General features: G+C 41.5%; 1 protein-coding gene across 9 annotated transcripts in view; it reads left to right on the plus strand.

Annotated features, from left to right (window-relative positions):
- The first annotated feature begins 968 nt into the window (after window positions 1–968).
- Window positions 969–12,143, plus strand: part of SLC41A2 (solute carrier family 41 member 2) — a 127,028-nt gene continuing 115,853 nt past the window's right edge. For 4 of the 9 annotated variants that reach the window (XM_084957330.1, XM_084957338.1, XM_084957335.1 and 1 more), the window contains exon 1: window positions 969–1,060. The gene's annotated coding sequence lies outside the window, so the exon portion shown is untranslated. Of the gene's footprint in view, window positions 1,209–6,743; window positions 6,839–12,143 lie in introns of those variants that run through there. The other 5 variants (XM_005664183.4, XM_084957337.1, XM_084957334.1 and 2 more) reach the window with 3 other exon arrangements.

Below are 12,143 nucleotides of genomic sequence, written 5' to 3' on the forward strand. Positions count from 1 at the left end.
GATAGGTCCCAGGCGGAGCAACTGGAATCTGTCCCCTGAGGACAGATACTTCACGATAAAAATTACGGCAGGAGCTGCATCCTTCTTGGATAAAAGATAAAATATTTCTCATTGTCGAGGTAAAGGAGACCTCCTGAACTACACATGTGCAAAAAGGTTCCTCAGGGGTCTAAGAAGGGAGGTGGGCACTAGGCCATAATGCAGCCTGTCAACTTCCCAGAGACCCTTGAGCTAGGATCCACACTGGCTAAAAGATAGGCTTGAACGTAGGGTAGGGCCCTGAGTCAGGCCAAATATGGATTCAAGGTCAGGCAAAGCAAGGTGATTGGCCAGAGAAAGCCCAGAAGGACTGCCCCCATTCAAGAGATTTGGACGTGGTGCTCTCTTTCTGTTTGTCTCCCGCCCCCTCCAACTCCCTAGCCCATCTTCTCCCTTAATAAAACACCTCATTTGCCTCACTACTCTCAGTGTCTTCGCTGAATTTATCTCCAAAGAGACAAGGAATGGGGACCTACATCAAACCCGGCCCTTGAGGTCTAGTGGTTAGGGTTCAGCACGCTCACCTCTTAGCCAACAGACAACAGTTTGAGAACAGAAATCATGAGTCACGGATTTGGGGGTTTGGTCCTAGGAGCAGCCAGAGATGTGGATCTGCCGGGGTCAGAGGGGATGGTGTGGGCTGGCAAAAAAGGAAGGCCACAGCCCTGCTCTGCTCAGTTGGCTCCCCTGAAAATTCCCCTCCGGCTCTGCTCAACAGGGTTCCGGGCAGGCTTCGGTCAGGGTGCGGCGAAGGGTCCGGGAGGCGCGGCGCTGGCGCTCCCGGTTGCCGCCCCCGCGGCCACATCATCAGGCGCTCGCTTCCCCCTCCGCGGAGATGGCTGCGCGTGCGCGGGGCGGCCGCGCGGGGGCGGGGCGGGGCAGGGCGGGCAGCGGGGAGCCCGCGGGCCACGGGCGCCGGCTCCCCGGCTGTCAAGCGCGCGGCCGCGACGGCGCGAGGAGGCAAGCGAGACGAAGGAGCCGGGGGCCGGGCAGCCGCCGCCGCCGCCGCCTCGGGGCCTAGGTGAATGCCTCTTCCATCCTCCGACCCGCGTGCCTTGGTCGCGTCTGAGGAGGCAGGGTCCCCTCGCCTCGCACCGCGCTCGGGGGCAGGTGTTAATGGAGGGAAAGTCTCGGCTTTGGCCGCCGCGCCGGGTTCGGGCGCATCCCAGGTACCGGAGGGAGCTGCGTCGGGGCCGGGCTGGGGACCCAGGGACCGGGGCGTGGGGACGCGGGGGCGAGGGGAGCGACCGAGCGGCTGGGCCCGCCAGAGCCACTGGGTTCCCTCCCGGCCCGTGGGCAGCGCCCGAGCCCCGCGGCGCGGCGGCCCCAGCGCGGGCGGGAGGGCGGGCTGGCCCTGGGCGCCCGCGGCGGAGCCGGGCAGCAGCCGTGAGTCGTCCTTGGCCCTGACACTGGACCAGGCAGCGGGGGGTAGCTGAGTGATGGGTGGAAGGTGAGTACTGATGGAGACGCTGAGGCAGGCTGGGGCGCACCCCAGATCCACGGCTCCAGGGCTCACAATTGCTCCGAGTCACTCTGTGCCACCATTCCTTTATTTGTGTGTGTGAAGTATATTTCAGGAAATAACCAACCCCCAAAACGTTTATTTATAAAGAGATTACATATATGTACGTAATACATATGTAGGTAGAGTACATGTATATGCTATCTCTTTCTCTAGATGAACAAATTTTTTAAAAATTGAGGTATGCTTCACATACCGTGAAATTCATCTGTTTAAAGGGCGACCTTTAGTACTTTAACCAAGTTGTGCAACTATCACCATTATGCAGAACTTTTTCATCTCCCCCAAATAAAACTCTGTACCCCTTAGCAGTCGCTCCCCATTCCCTCCTTATCCCACCCCTTGGCAACCACTGACCTCCTTTCTGTTTCTATGGATTTGCCTATTCTGGAAATTTCGTATAAATGGAATTATACAATATGTGGCTTTTAGTGTCTGGCTTCCTTCATATAGTCTGTTTTCAAGGTTCATATCCATGTGTAGCATGTATCAGTATTTCTGCTTTTTTATGGTTGGGTAGTATTCCAATGTATTGATGTACCACAATATCACATTTTTTGTTTATCCATTTTCAGTTAGTGGACATTAAGAATGTTTCTGCTTTTTGGCCGTAATGCTGCTTCGAACATTAGTGTGAAGGTTTTTATGTGGGCATATGATTTCCATTCATTTGGGTCTATATATTTACCTTTTTCAGAAACTGTGAAACTTTTCCAAAGTAGCTAGCTGTATCATTTTACATTCTCATCAACAGGGTATGAAGGTTCCAATTTCTCCATGTCCTCACCAACACTTGTTACTGACTATTGGGTAACTTTTATTATAGACGTTCTAGTGGGTGTGATGTAGTATTGATTTGCGTTTCCTTTATGATTAGTCGTGTTGAGCATCGTTTCATGCGTTTATGGGCCATTCGGATATCATCTTTGGGGAAATGTCTATTAAGATCTTTGGCCAAAATTTAATTGGGTTATTCATCTTTTATTGTTGAATTGTATTGTTCATTTGCAGGAAAAAATTCTAGCTTTGGGGGGCTAGCCCTGACTGAAAAAGCCAACCAACCTGTTACCAATCAGTATAATGCTTCTGGTTGGGGGAAGTGAATAAGTGCCATTTAAGTCTTTCAGGATACACTAACTGTCAATTATTGGGCCTCTTACTGCCCATTTACCCTTTCTGGTATTTTGAGGAAAGCCACAAAAAGTGCGTTCATGACCAGAGCCAAGAGAGACCACACACAGCATTTTCATATATCCTATGCCTGGTTTGAAAAGTCCCAGTGATTGCTTTAATTACAGATAATTTATTTTGGTGGATAGCTAAGCAAACTAATAAAAAAAGCAAACTCCAATTACTCAATTAACATTTCATATACTTCTCAGGCAAAGTGGGAGCTCTTATTAGCCTAAGTTTGTATAGTCTTTATTATTCATATTTGGGTGGCAAATATTTTTCATGGAGCTGAAGTTAAGAGCTACTTGCAGCTGAATGAATGCTGCTCTGCCTACTTTGTAGTTGATTTCTGAGTGCACACAAATGTAGCATCAGCCTCAGGTCTTTCATACAAAAAACTCCTGAAAAAGGCATGATGCTTGCCTCCCAGTAATTCAAGCTCATTTTTCTATTACTGTAATGTGGCTGTTCAGATTATACCACCACATTTCAGAAACGTTATGGAAAATAAAATTAAAGATCTCCAAGTGGAATTAATGAATGTACAACTGATTCAAAGTGTGTGAAGAGCGGTCCAGCCCTGCTTTTCAACTACTAAACTTTAAACGATGGAAATGTTATTTAACCCTTTTATGCCTCACTGACCTCTTTAGTAGAATGAGGCAACAATTGCAGTATATATCCTGAGCATATGTTTTTGTTTTGGCTAATGATATGATTTATCAAACATAATGAAAATAAAACCTATCTAACCTAATATTGTCATTGTCTTACCCAGGGGATGTATGAATAGCCTGTAGCTACAAATGCTTTTCCAAGTTGGTTTTTTTGCCAAAGCTCTCTGGGGTTTTTAGCATCACTTAAGTGCTGACTGTTGGGGAAAATGTGGGAACAACTTTGGGGCCATGATTCCTGGGAAACACTGGTCAGAGCGGACCTGCCTCCTTTATGGTGGACTTTTGATCGTCCCTCATCTTTTCTCTGAAGTTACTGTAGTTAGATTTCCATAGCTTAAAAATATGTGTGTGTGTGTGTGTGTATAAAATAAAAAATAGATGTATCTCAGGTAGGGCTCAAAGGCTAGGACTGTCAGCTGGATATTTCCTTTAATGTGAATGGATTTACTCCTGTTGCTTTCCTCCCAATCACCTGCACTGAGGAAGTGGGAGTTTTGACTAGAGGAGGGATAGGAGAGGTTGGTGGTATGGGATCACGGGACATTTTGGAGGTTTGGGGAAAAGAGCTCTGTTTCTGAAAGTGTAGATGTTGAAAATGGAGATCTTTGGGCAGTGCGAGGGGTCTGGAAGATGAGGAAAGTAACACAAGGATGAGAAACAATTTGGAAGGAAAGTTGTAGGATATAGATTCAACTAATTTAGACATTTTTGCCCAAGAAAAAATCGAAATAGGAAAAGTAGATAAAACCTTCTTCTCTTTCATTCCATTCCTCTTCCCTTTTGCCCCACCTTGTTCCTCTGTGCGCCTCTTCTCCTCAGACCCAGAAATCATTCTGGGGTTACTGCTGCTCCTGTTGGAGATTTTTAGTGTGCTGATTATATGTCTTCTTTCTCCAGATTCTGCAAATTGAGATCAGATTTAAGAAGCCAGATGAGGATTATAATATTAAAATATAGTTTAATTTTCACTTCTGGTAAAGCGGGATTGGAGAATTTAGCTTAGAGCCACACTTACTCTGTTCCTTCTTATCTACCCAGATGATTCTATGGCACCTAAAACACTGCAACTCTCCCCTGTAGGGAAAGTACGTCTTGTCCCAGGGAGATTACCTTAGAGGAATTGGACTGAAAAACTTTCTCTTTTCAAAGGCATACAGGTCTAGGGGAGCCGGTGAGAACTCAGGGGTGGAGCCTGTCTGGAATATTGACCTTTACTCTTAGCTGTTACATAAGTCCCTTTGCTGTTGGGAGAAACTGATCGGGTAGGAAGCAAAGTGTCCTTCAGTCCTGTTTTCTCCTTAGAGGAGTGACAGTTCTGTTGGCTTTGCAGAGAGGGAACTAGGCAGCCGTCCTCTCGTCAGTGAAGCGTGTCATGGGTGCTAGTGTTTTGTAGGTTGGCTTAGGAACTTAATCACCATTTATAAAATTGTAACTGAGCGTATATTTCCTTTGGAGATAGCTAAACCTCTGACCACTTTTTAAGTGGGTGCTCATTTCATTGTGTGGTTGAGTATGTTGTTTATTCAGGTCCGTTTCCTTGTTTTACTCCTCAAACATTGATCAGATGCCTAATATTTAACAGGCACTGGGCTAGGCTCTCAGGATTCAGCAGTGAACAAAAATGGGTCTTGGCGGTCACGGAGTTTTTAGCCTAGAAAGACAAAGAGTACACGTACAAGTTCGATAAAGCTGATATGTTAGGAAGCATGGAGTACTTCAGGACCACAGAGGAGGGGGAACTAATCTGAGAGGGTCAGGGAAGTGAGGTTTAGAAGCTAAGGTCGCAAAGGAGAATAGGAAGTAGCCAGGAAAAGGGAAGGGAAGAGTGAGGATGAGCAAGAGTGTTTAAGGCAAAAAGAACATGCAGAAAAGCCAAGAAGTGAGAGAGAGGGTGTAGTATGTACTAAAATGGTATTTTTCAAATTGCAGGCACCTAGGCACCTACCAGAAGATTGTAAAATCAATGTAGTGGCTGTGATCTGCATGTTTTTATAAAGAAAGAAAATAGAAAATAAGTGTGTCGCACATGGATGCTTTATTAATAGAGTGTGATGTATAAAGCTTGAAAATCCCTACAGTAGAGGAAATGGAAAAAGTGCAGTATGACCACAGCCAAAGATCTTTGGTTGGTGAGATTGATGATACAAACTTTAGTTAATTTTTTTTTTAAGTTTATGGCTCCACCTGTGGCATATGGAAGTTTTCAGGTGAGGAATTGAATACGAGCCACAGTTGTGACCTATGCCACAGATGAGGCAATGCTGGATACGTTTAACCCACTACACCGGCCAGGAATTGAACCTGCACCTTGGCAGCAACCTGAGCCACTGCAGTCAGATTCTTAACCCACTGTGCCACATCAGGAACTCCTAGTTAACCTTTTTAACGGCTTTAGATTTATCTTAGAAGAAATGAGAAGCCATTGAAAAATTTTAATCAGACCTTGATAAGGTTGGTATTTTCTGAGGATCCCTTTGAATACCTAGTTTTTCTCTATTGGAATGTAAAGTTCACATTCCTTGGCCCAGGATTACAAGTTTTCCAAAATCTGGTTTCAGGCTCTTTCTTTTAAAGAATATTTCTACTATTTTTGGTACTGGAGCTTCTTTTTTTATAAAGATTTGTGGTTTGCCAAAGTTTCTTCATCCTAAGAGGGAAAGATCTGTGTGAGCAGACCTTGCTTCTGTCTTGTTCACATTAAACCTCTGGCATTTAGCATGGTGCCTGGTACCCAGTAGGGACTAAGAAAATCCTTGCTGATAGAGTCTAATACCTTTAATATTAGAACATTACGTAGTAGTGGAAATGACCTTGATGTTTCTAGCAATATTTGCTTTTGGAAAAAGAAGGTGGCTTTATTAGAAATTTCTTTTTCCCACTTGGGCGTGTGGTAGTGATAGAACTCCATTTGCTTGTTTAAAAGATACTTTAACCAAAAGTACGCTTATGTTATATTAAAGCAGTAGTAGAGAAAGAAAAAGAACAACGAACTTTCTGACTTTGGCGTTTCTCCTTCCAAGGAGTACAGAGCAGTAACAGGTGACTTATAGGAAGAGGCAACCCAGCAACCATTTGTATTTTTTTGAACAAATAGGCATTCTCTGAGCACTCACCAAAAGGTAGTTTTATAAAAATGGCTGGGGACAAAGAGAAGAAATTAGGTTAAAATGTATCGATCATACAAGCTTAATGGAGAGGCAACAGAAAATAACTTTGGTCTTAAAAGAAGTAAAAATAGAACATGCACATACCCCATGGAACTTGCAAATAAGAATTTAATGATGTCAGTTTGTTGCCAGAGAATGATTATACTGTCACAGTACTGTGACTTCACAGAATTAGATTGTGAAACCCAACTGTGAAGGAAAATTCTTTCAGTGTATGGTTTTGATAAGCGGCAAGAGAAGTGATGAAAAATTCATGAAAGGTAGAGAGACTTGAAGTTCTGTTTCAAATTTCTCTTTAATACATTTTTGAGATGTGGAAACTTTGCTAATTAGTTTTGTAAATTAAATTTTATATATCTTAAACATGAATGCTAGAGTCAAATTTTGCTGCTCTAGGATGCCTTTTAAAAAATACTTACTGGATTTTATATTTTCATGTTCTACAGAGTCCTATTTGAAGCCATGCATTATAGAGCTTAAATTGAAATTGTTAATGTGTGTAAATTTATCCTAAGGAAATCATTCTAAATATGGGAAAGTCTTATGCTCACTCAAAGATGTTCATTTTCATTACGATGTAATTTAGTCAAAAAAATATCCCGCTGTAAGGAAATGATTCATTAAAATGTGGCAATCCACTTGAAGAAATTTAACCATTAAAAGTGCTTTTTCAGAGCAATGGTTTCTTATTACTTTTTAAATTAAAAAGTGCTCAATAAAACAAAAGTTCAAATAACTTAAAAATATGCGGGATTTAAAAAGTGAAAATAGGAGCTACCGTTGTGGCCCAGTGGTAAAGAACCTGACTATTATCCATGATGACTCGGATTCAATCCCTGGCCTTTCTCAGTGGGTTAAGTATCCCATGCTACCGTGAACTGTGGTGTAGGTTGCAGACACAGCTTAGATCCTGTGTTGCTCTGGCTGTCGCTTAGGCTGGCGGCTGTGACTCCTATTGGACCCCTGGCCTGGGAACTTACGTATGCCACGAATGCGGCCCTAGAAAGCAAAAAACAAACAAATAAAAAAACCCCCCAGAAATTTAAAAACAGTCTGCCCAATTTAGAGACTGGAATCCTAACCCCCTCAGTTAGGAATTCCAGATCTTCCCCAGTTTGCTGTTTTGCTGCTCAGCGCCGTGCATCTTCTTCTCAGACCTGCCTTTTCATTTCCTCAGCAGTTTTCTGCTGGTTACCAGCCACCTTGCTAGATGCAGTTCCTCTTCTTTTTCCCCATCTCTTTAAGTCTTGTTCTTTAAGACAGCTCATCATCATTTTGTTGACTTCTTTCAACATGTGTTTAACGGACACCACCCACATTTTGACTAATTCTGAGTAAAGAATATGCAGAATTTTGTATGAAAAGCTCATAGGCTGCTGAAGGGTGATCTTCATGTAATTAAGTGCAGTTATGTATTATAAAGTATGAGCACTTGAAGGGCAGATAGTGGAGTTCCCTTGTGCTTCAGCAGGTTAAGGATCCAGCTTTGTCACTGCTGTGATACGGGTTTGATCCCTGGCTTGAGAACTTCCACATGCTGTGGGCATGGCCAAAAAAGAAAAGCAAGATTTTTTGAAGCGCAGATACGAACAATGTAAGTGGGCTCTTCCTTCTGCACTCTCTTATATGGCATTTATAAAAAGGGCAGTTTGTGGTATGGTTACATATCTGGGTCTTCAGTAAATATTTACTCATATATTTACTCCTATATTTATATTTATTAATGCAGAAGATAATTCACCTGTGGATTAGGGGGTGAGACTTGGGAAGGAGCTGTTTTGCATTCTTGAGCATCAACTGTGTTCAAAAATGACTCCAACTTACTGGATTCCGGTGTTGAATGGCATTGGGAGAGGGCACTGGAAGTACCTTGGTCCTATTATCCTTATCTCCATGGCCGCTCACACTGGTGTACAGAGAATGCTTCAAGTTTCTTCTTTATCATTAGCTGGTTGGTCAGAAAATCATGAATTTGAGTCCTGTGTCTTTATCTTACTGATTTTATAACTTGGTCATATTACTTAACTTCTCTGAGACACAGTTTCCTAAACTTTAGTGTATGACCTGTCTATCTCCTAGGTGTTTAGAAAGGATTATATAAATATATACAAATGAAGTCTCTTCTTTTTTGCTATAAGTGGCTTTGATGCTTTATGGAATGGGTGATTGTTCTCCTTTCTTTTTCTTTTGGGTTTAAGTTTTTATTTAAAGTATTTTGGAGGACTTAAGGGATTAGACTCTAGTCCTTTGAAGAAGTGTTTTTCTTTAGTCTCAGAGTGGCTTTTTGATAAGCTATTCACATTCCTGGTAAGGTAAGAATAACCAATATAGGAAAGTAATAGGGCCAAAGGAACAGTTAGTAGGGAAATAAATCTTTTTCATTATTATCCAGTGTATTCCCCTAGGACTTAACCTAGGAGAATGTTATATCTGTGATTAAGAAAGCAAAATTGGGATTCCCCTGGTGGCTCAATGGTAATGAACCTGACTAGTATAATGAGGACTCGAGTTCTATCCCTGGCCTTACACAGTGGGTTAAGGATCCGGCCTTACTGTGAGCTGTGGTATAGTTTGCAGATAAGACTTGGATCTGGCATTGCTGTGGCTGTGGTATAGACCGACAGCTGCAGCTCTGTTTCAGCCCCTAGCCTGGGAACCTCCATATGCTACGGGTGCAACCCTAAGAAGACAAAAAAAAGAAAAAAAGCAAGCAAGCCAGCAAAATTAATAGGTAGGCCCAGAGTCCAAAGCTTGCTCTATTTTCTTTATTTTATCTTCTCCTTTCCTCTTTTATAAAACAAACAGTAAAGGATTTTTATGGTAACATTGTAGTTCTCTTTAAAAAAGTCAGAAAACTCTTGTCTGTCATTGCTGGATATGAAGTTTCAGAATAACTCCAGGTATGAATTCATGATATATTCTATCTTTGTAATATTTCACATTCTGTTTGAGTAGACTTAGTTCTTTAGCCCAGTTAAACCCTATGATAATGGTTTAAGATAGTCTCTTTTATTTGTAAATTGTAAAAATGTTGTTGAGGTATTTTTTGTTTATTTTTGTCTTTTTAGGGCTGCACATATGGCATATGGAGGTTCCCAGGGTAGGGGTTGAATCAGAGCTACAGCTCCAGCCCACACCACAGCCACAGCAATGCCAGATCCAAGCCATGTCTTCGACCTACACCACAGCTCATGGCAACGTGGGATCTTTAACCCACTGATAGGGGCCAGGGATCGAACCTGTGTCCTTATGGATATTTGTCGGGTTTGTTACCAATGAACCACAATGGTGTTTCCAAGATACCTTTTTAAAAGTAAAAAAATAAATAGGCATGATATTTACATTTAACAACAGTATTAGATCTACTTCCTATTCCAGCTTTCATTTTCTTTTTTCCTTTTAAAACATTGTGGTTTCCTGAAGACCTCTGTTGTTCAGCCTGTAAAGGTACCGTTTGGTCTGTGTACATACCGGTCTTTACGGATAGGCAATACTTTAAAGCATGCTGGCAGCGTTATTAAAAGTAAAATGAGTACCTTGTATAAAATATAAATAGTAAACTTCAGTTCCTTTTCTTACAGAAAAATATAATGAACTTTCCAATATAATTGATCTCAAAATTACAAGCCAGGGGTTTAATACAGTGATGTATATAACATTTTGTGATTATATGGACTAGTGTATTCTTTGTTAAGAGGAGAAAGAGATGGAAAATTAGGTTTTGAGCCTTTTATAAAAATGGATAATAATAATGAGTAATGAGAATAATTAGCAAATATTTATCGAAGGCTCAATATACTGTTCTAAGCACATTGTATGTATTAAGTCATTTAATCACAAATAACCCAGTGAAGGAGAAATTTTTTTCACGAGGAAACTGAGGTATAGAGGCATAAGTCCCATAGCTAGTGAATGCCAGAATTTAAGCCAAAGCATTTTGACTTTGGAGCCCAACCTTTTAACTGCTGTCAGTATCGTTAGTGTGTTGACACTTCTTCACATTTAATTTTTTAGAAGTGAATCGTCTCTTTTAATTGAAGTGTGAAGATTTCCTGAATAAGTCACTTTAAATTCCCCTATAAAATCAGTCATTGCAAATCATAATATCAATTTATTCATCTAATGAAAGCACATCAGATATATCAGTAAGCTTTGTACAGTTTCAAACATGTCATAAAATATTTGTGATTCCACATAAATAATACAACTTTGAATAGACATCAGTATTCTCTGTTTCAAAATGTGTTTGACTGAAATCTGTTTACTCAAGTCTGGGATTTTTTTTTTTTTTTTTTTTTTGGCCACACCCACAGCATGCAGAAGTTCCGGGCCAGGGATGGAACCTGAGCCACAGCAGGAACCCAAGCTGCTACAGGGACAATGCCAGATCCTCAACCCACTGTGCCACAGGAGAACTCCTCAAGTCTGGGATTTTGATTGTGTAGATTTTATCATCTGAGTTTAAGCTCATATTATTCCTTAGAGCAAAACCTATTCTTTTTCAGTCCCTAGGGGCAGTGCTTAGTAGACAAGCTAAGCATGTGGTTTGAGCATTAGCAACAGGGCACCAAAAGAGAGCAAAAAAATAATTTAATATTTTATAATTTTTTAGTTACAGATTATTTTCAGGTTATTTTACATTATAGGTTATTATAAGAGAGTGAATATAGTTCCCTGTGCTATAGAGTAAATCCTTTTGGTTTATCTATTTTGCGTATAGTAGTTTGTATCTATTAATCTTTTTTTTTTTTTTTTTTTTTTTGTCTTTTTGCCTTTTCTAGGGCCACTCCTGCGGCATATGGAGATTCCCAGGCTAGGGGTCTAATCGGAGCTGTAGCCACTGGCCTGCGCCAGAGCCACAGCAACTCCAGATCCAAGCCGTGTCTGCGACCTACACCACAGTTCACGGCAACGTTGGATCCTTAACCCACTGAGCAAGGGCAGGGATCGAACCTGCAACCTCATGGTTTCTAGTCGGATTCGTTAACCACTGCATCACGACGGGAACTCCATGTATCTGTTAATCTTATACTCTTAATTTAGCCTTCCTCTCCCTCCCTCTTCCCTTTGGTAACCGTAAGTTTGTTTTCTATGTCTCTGAGTCTGTTTCTGTTTTGTATATAGATTCATTTGTATTATTTTTTTAGATTCCACATATAAGTGATACCATATAATATTTGTCTTTCACTGACTCATTACTTCGCTCAGTATGATAATCTTTAGGTTCATCCATGCTGCTGCAAATGGCAATATTTCATTCTTTTTATGGCTGAGTAACATTCTATTTGTATATATATGTCAGCTTCTTTATCATTCATTTGTCAGTGGACATATAGGTTGCTTCCATGTCTTGGCTGTCTCTGCTATTGTAAATAGTGCTGCTATAAATATGAAGGTGAATTAGTTTTCGTATTTTCTGGATATATGCCCAGGAATGGGATTGCTGGATCATATGGTAATTCTGTTTTTAGAGGAACCTCCATACTGTTTCCATAGTGGCTGTGTCAGTTGACATTCCCACCAACACTGTAGGAGGGTTCCCTTTTCTTTGCACTTTCTCCAGCA

This window comes from Sus scrofa, chromosome 5 (assembly GCF_054392235.1).
Source record: "Sus scrofa isolate SSC_HxYL_T2T_F1_AM1 chromosome 5, Sscrofa_HxYL_maternal_Yorkshire_Landrace_v2.0, whole genome shotgun sequence".
Taxonomy (NCBI): Eukaryota; Metazoa; Chordata; class Mammalia; order Artiodactyla; family Suidae; genus Sus; species Sus scrofa.